General features: G+C 40.4%; 1 long non-coding RNA gene across 21 annotated transcripts; it reads left to right on the top strand.

Annotated features, from left to right (window-relative positions):
• The first annotated feature begins 991 nt into the window (after nucleotides 1–991).
• Nucleotides 992–7,420, top strand: LOC120676570. 21 transcript variants are annotated; one of them, XR_005675870.1, is made up of 11 exons: nucleotides 998–1,710; nucleotides 2,165–2,522; nucleotides 2,738–3,558; nucleotides 4,443–4,790; nucleotides 5,241–5,327; nucleotides 5,415–5,499; nucleotides 5,594–5,732; nucleotides 5,837–5,927; nucleotides 6,027–6,095; nucleotides 6,285–6,988; nucleotides 7,083–7,420. It is a non-coding gene; the product is annotated as an uncharacterized LOC120676570 (long non-coding RNA). The 21 variants fall into 21 exon arrangements; XR_005675867.1 differs by having other exon boundaries at nucleotides 6,005–6,095; XR_005675866.1 differs by adding an exon at nucleotides 3,760–4,112 and having other exon boundaries at nucleotides 992–1,710; nucleotides 5,594–6,095.
• Nucleotides 7,421–9,462: the final 2,042 nt, after the last annotated feature.

Genomic DNA, 9,462 nt, shown 5'->3' with positions numbered 1-9,462 from the left:
GCAGTGTAGGGTTTAGTGAGCCTCAAGCCCGCGAGGGAAATGGCCCAATGGGGCGACGCGAACACGCGCGCGGGCTCGTTTACAAGTGGGCCTGAACTCCGTTATATTCAATTTCGATAACCAAAATGGTACCGAACACTTATAAGAAAAAACAAATAAAAAAATTTGAACCTGAGTTGCACCAATACCAAAGTTTTGAGGGGCAAGTCACAAGAATAATAAAAAATAAAATTTATTTCAAAATTACAAGGCTGGGGAGCATCTCTATCGCAAACTCATGGTAGCGAAAACCGAAAAGATATGAGTATGACATGAAGCATATCACAAACTAATGCTAACCAAAAAAAGGAAAGAAGATAGTCGATGCAGTCTTGAAGAATCTATACTATAAGTATTTATGGAAATTGAAACATTTCTCACCAAATTTAATCCCCATACCCATCTCACAAATCCCACTTTTAGACCCACCTAAAAACACCAAATATTTGACAGAAAGATGGCAGGCCTAAAACAATTCCTCCGCCAGTTGAATCGTCGCCACGCAGGGTGGAACTAGACATCCGAATTCTCAGAATAAATTTGATATTTTAAAATAGATATGCTTGAAATTTTATGCTAACCTTTTTTTATATTATCAAACATATTATTACACATAAGAATAAATTTTGTATAGATTTTTTTATGCATTATTTGCTCCCTACAATTAAAAAGGTGAAAAAACATCTGAATACGTATCCGATCCGTATTCGAATTTTTATATCTATTATTTGAGAATATATATGATAAATTTGAGGTTTAGTTTTTATGAATCTTTACAAGATCAATGTTAAATACAAGACTATGAATTTAGTAAATTATCTTATTTGTTCATAATCGAAAAAAATAACCAAAAATCTAACCTTCGAATAAATATCCGTTTGCACCCCCCCGCGCGCTCCTCCCCACTCCGATTTTTTTCACCGCGGTTCCTACCCCCTCCCTACCCGCGCACCCCGAGCGGCGTCTCAGATGCCGGCCACGGCAAGCGGCGGCGCGCGGCCGGAGGAGGCGGCAGCGGCGGCGGCCCGCGGCCTCCTGGATAGGGACGAGGCCGGAGGAGCTGACGGCGAGGCTGGCAGCCTCGGGGACCGCAGCCCGGAGCGCGGGTCGGGGCGGTTTCGGCACCGGCGCCGGCGCTCCCCCCGACCCTCCCAGATGCCGGCCACGGCGAGCGGCGGCGCGCGCCGGAGGAGGCGGCAGCGGCTGAACGGAGGAGACGCGGCGCTTCCGTCCCGAGTAGAGGGCCGGCTGTCAGCGCGAGGCCGATGGCCCACCATGCCGCCGTGCGCCACTCGCCGCGGCCGGAACTCCGTGTCTGCGCTTCGCCTCGACGTGCAGCGCCATGGAGGCTCCCCTCGCACTCCTCGCGTGGGCGCTGGTCCGCTCGCCGCCCCTGCCGCAGCGTCGGAGATGGTCATGGCCGGTTCTCCACAACTCGCCCATCCCCAACCGCCCGTCGCCTCAGCAGCCACCTGAACCGGACTCTGCATTGCCGGAAGGCCAGAGCAGCCTTCAGCACCTGCAGAGAAGCTGGGCTTGGTGGGGCTTCACAAACAGGGTGTGCGGGGAGCAGCTCGCCGGCGACTGGCCCACCTATCTCTTCACTGTTGACGGTGAGGCCATCAACAGCTAGACCCGCGCCGCGGCGACTCCTTTGAGATGACCGGCAAGGTATGCGTGCTTTCTTCGGCCCCCTCTCTCTCATTCATTCCCTCAAGCCTGCTTGGGTTCCGTATGGAAAACCTTTATTTGCTGTTAAATTGATAAATCTGGGGTAACAATTAGGACATAATCACTTGTCTACTGATTAGACATGTATGCAATTCTTATAACAGCAACATTGATGTGTCTTGATGCCTTGTCCTATGATACCGGGATCATTGTTGAAACGATTGTTTTTGCAGTTAATTCAATTTTTGAGTTCAAACGATTGCTAGCTACTAATTCTTTGTGACCTCTGCTTCCATGGATGCTTGTATGAAATAAATTGTAATGAACATCTCTGTTTCGTGTTCATTTGAATACTGTAGAAATTAGTTGTGAATTTTTTTCTCTGGTTGCAAGCAATTACAAAGAACCAATTGCAATTGAGCCCATGACTAACTGAATGTACTGTACTTTGTAGGCACATCTAACACAAGATGAAGTGGAGGATTTCAGTTTTTTGGTTGCAAGGGGCATCCACCATGACTCTGTGCACCTGATCAATGGCCCCACCATGACTCTGTGCACCTGATCAATGGCTCCACCATAAATCTTTGAATTAAATCTACTGCATACATGGCATTTCAAAAAATTGCAGGAATTACAGCACCAGACTAATAATCAATGAACAGAAGGGCATGCTGTGCTGCTAATCAAGTTGCCTGGTGCTTCTGCAGCTTCCTGCACGGTAGATGTGGTGGCCAGCTTTCTTCTCATTAGTCATGCCTGTGTCAATGGCTCGGTCATCCAGATTTTAATCTCAGCTGCTAGCCTCCATGGTAAGGCTCCACAGTTCCTTTATTTATTTTACAGAAGGAATGCAATTGTACTCCCATCATATTAGATGACCAAATGCTAATAAATAGTATTATTTATGTACTTTCCAGTCTAGACTTGAATGGATTTCGATCCGCAGCACAGGCTGACTTACAAGTGAAATGCAGTGAATCGTTTTTCCCTACCATCCATCATATTCATAGATTTTTTTTTCTAGGTACATCTCCCGCAGGCGTTCTACCCTGAATCAGGCATAGTTCGTGTTGTTAGGCTCCCCTTTCCCCTTTTCATAGGCTTCATGCCAAACTCTCTGTATTTCTGTTTTAAGCAATGGAAATGGGGCTTGCCTCATGTCGAAAAAAATATTCATAGTAAGCTGTGCTTTTGTGGCTCCGATGAACTTCTATGTAGTTGTGTATGCATCAAAAAAAGATTCAGTACATGTTTTGGTGCTTAAGGGCTACTATGATAATTGAATTGTTGGTTCTCCAAGCCTACATATATCCTTTGGTATCTTGCATCATGAAGCTAATATTTCGTTCATCATTTCTTTAAAATCCAAAAGGTAATCGTTTAGTATCTTCTTATTCACATTATTTACTTATGTTTGAATTATTTATTTAATCTTAGCCCTGTATATCACGCCATCTACATCTTGGTTTTGATGTTTTATTTTTGATACCCCGTGAGATGTCGTTGAAAGTGGTGACAAGAAGCAGGAGACCAAGAATTAGATGGGTGTCAGAATTGTTCTTGAATGAATCTACGGATTGGAATCGCAACCTAATTAGCAGCATTTTCTTGCCGGTGGATGTGGAAGCTATCATGAGGATCAGAGTCCCAGAAAGAATCATGAATGACCAGATTGCTTGGCATTATGAAAAGTCAGGTCAGTTTTCTGTCAAATCAGCATATAAGTTGGCACTAAAACTGCAGAGTCAGGATCAAATGGCCTCAAGTAGTAATCCTAAGCAAAGAGAGAAGCTCTGCAAAGGCATGCCAAGAATTTCCAGAAGAACTGGCTGCAAAGTGTTTAAGGTAATTTTGCATATATCTTGGTGCCAAGAGGTTCTTATCCCTGATGGCTTTGATCCAGGAATTACTTTAGTTACATAACCTTACCGATAAGGTGTATTTTGGTACTTCTCATGATAGAAATCACTACCTTAAATTGATCATCATACTATAGGAGTAATAGGCTAATAGACCTTACACGTGCTTTGTTTACTATCACTGTAGGGTTACAAGAAATGAGGTGGGATAAGAATTTTTTTGTCTTGCAAGCTTGATAATCTACTTTATTAGTATTTTTGGAAGCTATGCTCAGTCCCCTTCGTGACTTTTGCTTACAAAGCTGTTCCTAAACTACTCGAAGACTTTTTTAGAGAATATTGGGAACTATCAGTACAAACTTTGCTTTGTCAAAAAGATCTATAAGAGATTAACTTCAGTATTGCATCGAGTTTTATTTGACAAAGCTCTAGGCGAAATTGATTTCAATGTGGTAGCAAATTCTCGAGGTCAAAGAGCATTATTAGAAGATATTGATATGAATCTGGAACTATAAGAAGTGGATGCTGAATTTCCTATCGGTAATATTTTCATTCGATGTATCAGTAGAGAGCATTGTACCATTATTTGATTCTTGTTATGTTGAATGCTTTTAAAATATAATATCAGTTGAGAGTCTATCTATCAGTAGGATCCTTTTTACATTCCCAAGCAGTCATTGATATTTGAGAGATGGATTACCATGTTGTTGATTTTTCAAATGTAATTAATTCATATCTAAATTCCAAGTTGTGTGCAATACTGCTTGGGGAAAAATTTTTGTTGGGGAGCACAGACCTGCTCCTTTTCCAATGTTTTTTTTATCCTGTGATCTGCGATGATTATGAAACTGTTCTTTCACTAAATTCCAGGCAGAGAAGGATGAGCTTCGCGATGAGAAGCAGAAGCTGGAACTAGAGAAGGAGAGTTTAGAGCACCAGATGAAGCTTATGACCTCAACTCCAGCCTACATGCCTCATCCAACCCTGATGCCAGCGCCCTTCCCACAGGCTCCGCTAACACCGTTCCATCTCCAGGCGCAAGATGCAAGGCAGAAACCGCTCCTGCTCGCCATGAGCTTGATGAATTAGCTGTGAGGCGAGTATACCTCTGTTGTGTCGCCTTGTGCTCGCCACACACTCGCTTGCAACTTGGGATGGTCTTCTCAACCATCGTCTGACTTGAGGCATCACTTTAGGGGATATTCATCAACATCAGAGGTAGTTCCCACTTCCCAATCTGAGCCGAGAAAACTTTTTGTTGGCAATGAAAAGATTGGTGTTTTGCTGATTGGTGTTTTTGAGGGCCTTCAGTGATGCACATACATCTATACTACAAATTTTGGATTTCATTGACTGACATTTTTTAATCAAACCCTTATTATCTCAGTGAAATTTTATTTGTGAACTTTTTACATTGTACAGGCTGTTGCCAACCATGATTCTGGAGTTGCTAATACATGTTCTATGCTGTATGACTTTAGAAATTTCTTCAATGGGGCACTAGACAGTTTATTGCAGTTTGTTTGATTGGTCACTGATCAGCATCAAAAGCTGTTAAAAAGACATAATTTTGTTGGAAAGCTGGGTCCTTATTATAGATGTGTCAATGGTCAATCTGCTGTAGAGATCTATATATCTCTGGTCTTACTATTCAGTGATGTTTTGCAGGATGCATTTTTGGCCTCTGAAGTAGGACAGGGTTGCAGCAGTATGTGCAAGTGCAGTGTTATCGGTTTTGATAAGAGATGATTCCAGGTGTGCCATCCATTCATCAATAAGGGATGTCCAGTGATGTAATTAGTGAATATTTGTTGATTCTGACTTGCCATGTTGCTTCTATAGCTAGAGTGCCATAATTAGTTTTTTATTTAAAGGATGTGTACAGAAGGCACCGATGCTGTGGGGCATGTTGCTCGTCTAAATTATGGTAAGCACTTCATTCCTCAAATTAGTAATCCCCATTCTTTTACAATCATATTGTGCAAGAGATTAAAATAAAATACAATCGTCTTCTGAAACAGTTACCTCGTCATTCATCTCTCCTGAAACTGTCAAACATGCTGCCATGTGTGGCTTGTCAACACGGCTACTAAGTCCAAACTATTTGCAGATAAGGAGCGTGAAATTCAGAGATTAGCTGCTACCATCATAATTCATCAGGTTTGTTGCAGTACCAAATTTATTGTTACTCGAAATTCTGAACAGGGGATTATTTTACTTGGGGATACAACAGATAGTAACATCTCATTTCTCCATGTCGTCAGTGTTGTTCCTCACTTAATATCCATGACTTGATGCAAGATGAGGCCATGTGCCTCCTCCAATCTGGTGATGTGCTAGCGTAAAAAAAAAATGGTACACGACAATAGTAGAAATAAAACAGGACCAACCTCTTATTATCATTTCACCTTGAGTCCTTGTTTATTATGCAGTTTAACTTCTGTATTTTGCCAGCTTGGCTTAGCTGATGCATTGGTTTGATGAAGTGACACTGTCATAGTCAGCACAGGGGATACAAATCAAGTAAGTACTAACAACAAATAATATTGATTGCTTTCTGATCATTGACTTGCCACCTAGCCAAATACTTGGTCTGTAGTTGGTGATGTCATATTCTAGAATATGGCAACCTTTTATGAAGTATGCATACATATATGACTTTATTTTTGCAAGGGGACTCCAAATGTTCTTTTTGTTAACTGCTTGCAACAGGGTAAATAGGGTTTTCCTTCATTGCGACTTGTTGACAGAGGGCGCAAAGGACAAACCAATGTGCCCAAACATCCTGAGAAGCATGGTCAAAGCACAACTGTGACAGAGGGCTTAGATGATATCTTGGTGAAGCATGTATCTAGGCTTGAAAGGGAAAAGATTGATTATGAAAAGAGGAATCCATTGACCAACCTGCCACATGATCAGCGAAAGAATGGTAACAATGCTCAAGCATTTGAAAGTTTAGATCAAGTCTTATTGAAGCATGTAAGTCGACTAGAAAGGCAAAAGATGGACTATGAGAAGAGGAATGCATTGGGAGGAGGAACCAACATGCAGAGTGACATGCAAAGGCCCTGTAACAGTGCCATTGCTGCGGGCAGTTTAGATCAAGTCTTAGTCAAGCGCATCTCCAGGCTTGAAAAGGAGAAGATTGAGCATGAAAAGATGGGGTATGATCTTGCTAAAGAGTCATGCACAATGTACTGATGGGGCAGCAGGAAGTTTGACTGACATCTTTGTCAAAGCTTCCAACGAAACTTGAGCAGGCCAAGCTAGCATCTGCTGCCGAAGAAACACCAGCCAGTGGGTTAAACCCTGTCGGAGAGCATAGAAGAGCAAGAGAGAAGGAACTTCTGGATGCGTGGGGGAGGAATGGGCCTTGGGAACTCTGAAGCCTCGTGTCCATTATTGAGAGAGCTAAGGTAATTCTGTTAAACCAACGCATCATCTGAAAAGTGTAAAAGAAACATTCGTTCCTTTCAGGTTGACATGTAAATTGTTTCTACTGGTTTCCAGGCTGCTTGGAGGATAACTGATAATGAACAGAAGCAGATGGTTGCTGCAAGGGAGCTATGACTTGGCTGAATTGGATGGTGCTCCAGCTCGGAGGAAAAATGCAAGCTCTGAACTCCTTTCTTCTGCTGAACAGAACTAGCGATTGTTTGTTAGGATCAGATTATCCAGTGGATCTTGACCTGCCGTAAAGCTTGACATTGTCAACAGGTTACTAGATCATATCCACGATAGATTTGCTAGACTCTACTACTATTTGACAACCACTTGTTGATGTGTTTAATAAAAATGCTGATAGCATATAGTTGATTCTTTTTTGGTATACATGCATTTTATCTGGATGCTTCTTGCATTGCCTGATCACAAATAAGGATGAACGAGCTGCAAATTCACCAAAATTTGTCCGATGCGCTTTCCGTTTGATCTTTGAGACATCTTTGCCACTATGACTGTTTGCATAAACTGGCCAGAGCGTCCAAGCCAAGTTGGTGGCCCACAATTTTCTGCATTTGAGTCCACCTCGTATCTCGCAGTCCAGAGTAGTTCGCTCTAAAAACATCGCCCCGACCACATACAGACTCCATTTTCAACTTTCTAGATATGTACAAAAACTAAGGAGATAATATTTCCAATACAACCAGTCCTATATCACTACTAGGTCCGAGTCAATATGAATCATTAAAACAAGTGGATACTACTAGAAAAACTAGCATTAGTACCGGTCATATGGCGCAGTTAGTACCAATGGCCGTTTGTGTTATCTAATTACTTTTGTCTATTTTACCATTTTTAATAAGTTAAAAGTTAATTTCTTAATCATATCTTTTATTTAATATAGTTCTATTATTTACTACATGTTCCATAAATATAAAATTTTGGTTTATTAAAAAAATTAAAACACGTGCCACAAGTAAGTTAAAAGTTAATTTCTTTATCATATCTTTTATTTAATATAGTTCTATTATTTACTACATGTTCTATAAATATAAAATTTTGGTTTATTAAAAAAATTAAAACACGTGCCACAAGTTAAAAAATAATTTCTTTATCATATCTTTTATTTAATATAGTTCTATTATTTACTACATGTTCTATAAATATAAAATTTTGGTTTATTAAAAAAACTAAAACACGTGCATGTGGCACGTGCATCTCAACTATACATACAAACAAGGCATGCAAAGTTTAGGTAAATGATGGTTGATTGTTGTGGCGTTAAATAAGTTACTTTAGGTTCGAATGAAGTTCAGTTGAAACTCGTACTCTTATTTGGCATTTTTCTGTAATAATTATTTTTTTACATTCATGTCGAGTTATTTTTTGAGCTTCTGCTGCTCTTTGAAGTTTTTGTACCTGATGAATTTAATGGATATGGTGCCTTTTTTCAATTTCTCCAAAAAACATCAAGTGTACATAGGAAAAAAACTCATATATGATCGGCGTAATAATTATCTTACTGTTATCTGCAAATGCATAATATAAATGACTTTTGCGCAGGATCCGAGAGCAATGTGACCGAACTTTAGTTGATATGCTGACACATGAGGTGAATGCCTACCGAAAATTACTCCCTGCTAACGTTAAACACCATTTTAGGTGCATCACCAGTGATGCACCATCTTTAAAATGCTTATTGCATCTAAAATTTAGTGTGAGTATTTTTTTCACAACATTATTCTTTAAACACGTGCGGACCACACGTGCACACTACTTACCAAGCTTGATAATAGACCTTACACGTGCTTTACTTGGCTACCCATTGAGTAGCGTTTACACGCCATGTAAACGCCGTGTAAGCGAATAGCGCTTATACACTATCTTATACATAGCATTTACCTATTTTTATAATTATATAATTTTTCATGTTTGGAATATTTTGTCTATTTTAATCACAATTGAGATTTTGTTGCTTATTTTCACCATATATAGTTTTTAAAATGCTTGTTGCCACTAAATTTAGTATGGTTATTTTTTTGCAACATTGTTTTTCAGACACTTGCGATGCCGCACGTGCACTAAACTAGTCATATGAAATCATTCATGATGAGCAAAATGGACGTCTCAAAAAGAAATTTTATTTGTGCACAGACGAGACAATCAGAAACATATTCTCGCATAAGTTCACCTAACAAGCTCAAGCTGCACTACTCTAGACTCGACACAGTATAACTCCCTTCAGTAATGCCGAGATCAACACAAGCTACATAGCCTGATGCAGAAAATTGATGACTCAGCCAGCAAATAAAGAGGACATCTTAAAAGGATTTTACAAGGGATTGGTTGGCTTGACGATCACAGCATCAACGTTTATGTGATCTGATCCTAGTGGCATCAGTGATTCAGTGTGACCATGAATTCCTGGAATTGTTTTATATGGCACTCA

Source organism: Panicum virgatum, chromosome 5N (assembly GCF_016808335.1).
Source record: "Panicum virgatum strain AP13 chromosome 5N, P.virgatum_v5, whole genome shotgun sequence".
Classification (NCBI taxonomy): Eukaryota; Viridiplantae; Streptophyta; class Magnoliopsida; order Poales; family Poaceae; genus Panicum; species Panicum virgatum.
This window is presented reverse-complemented; position numbering and strand designations above follow the sequence as displayed.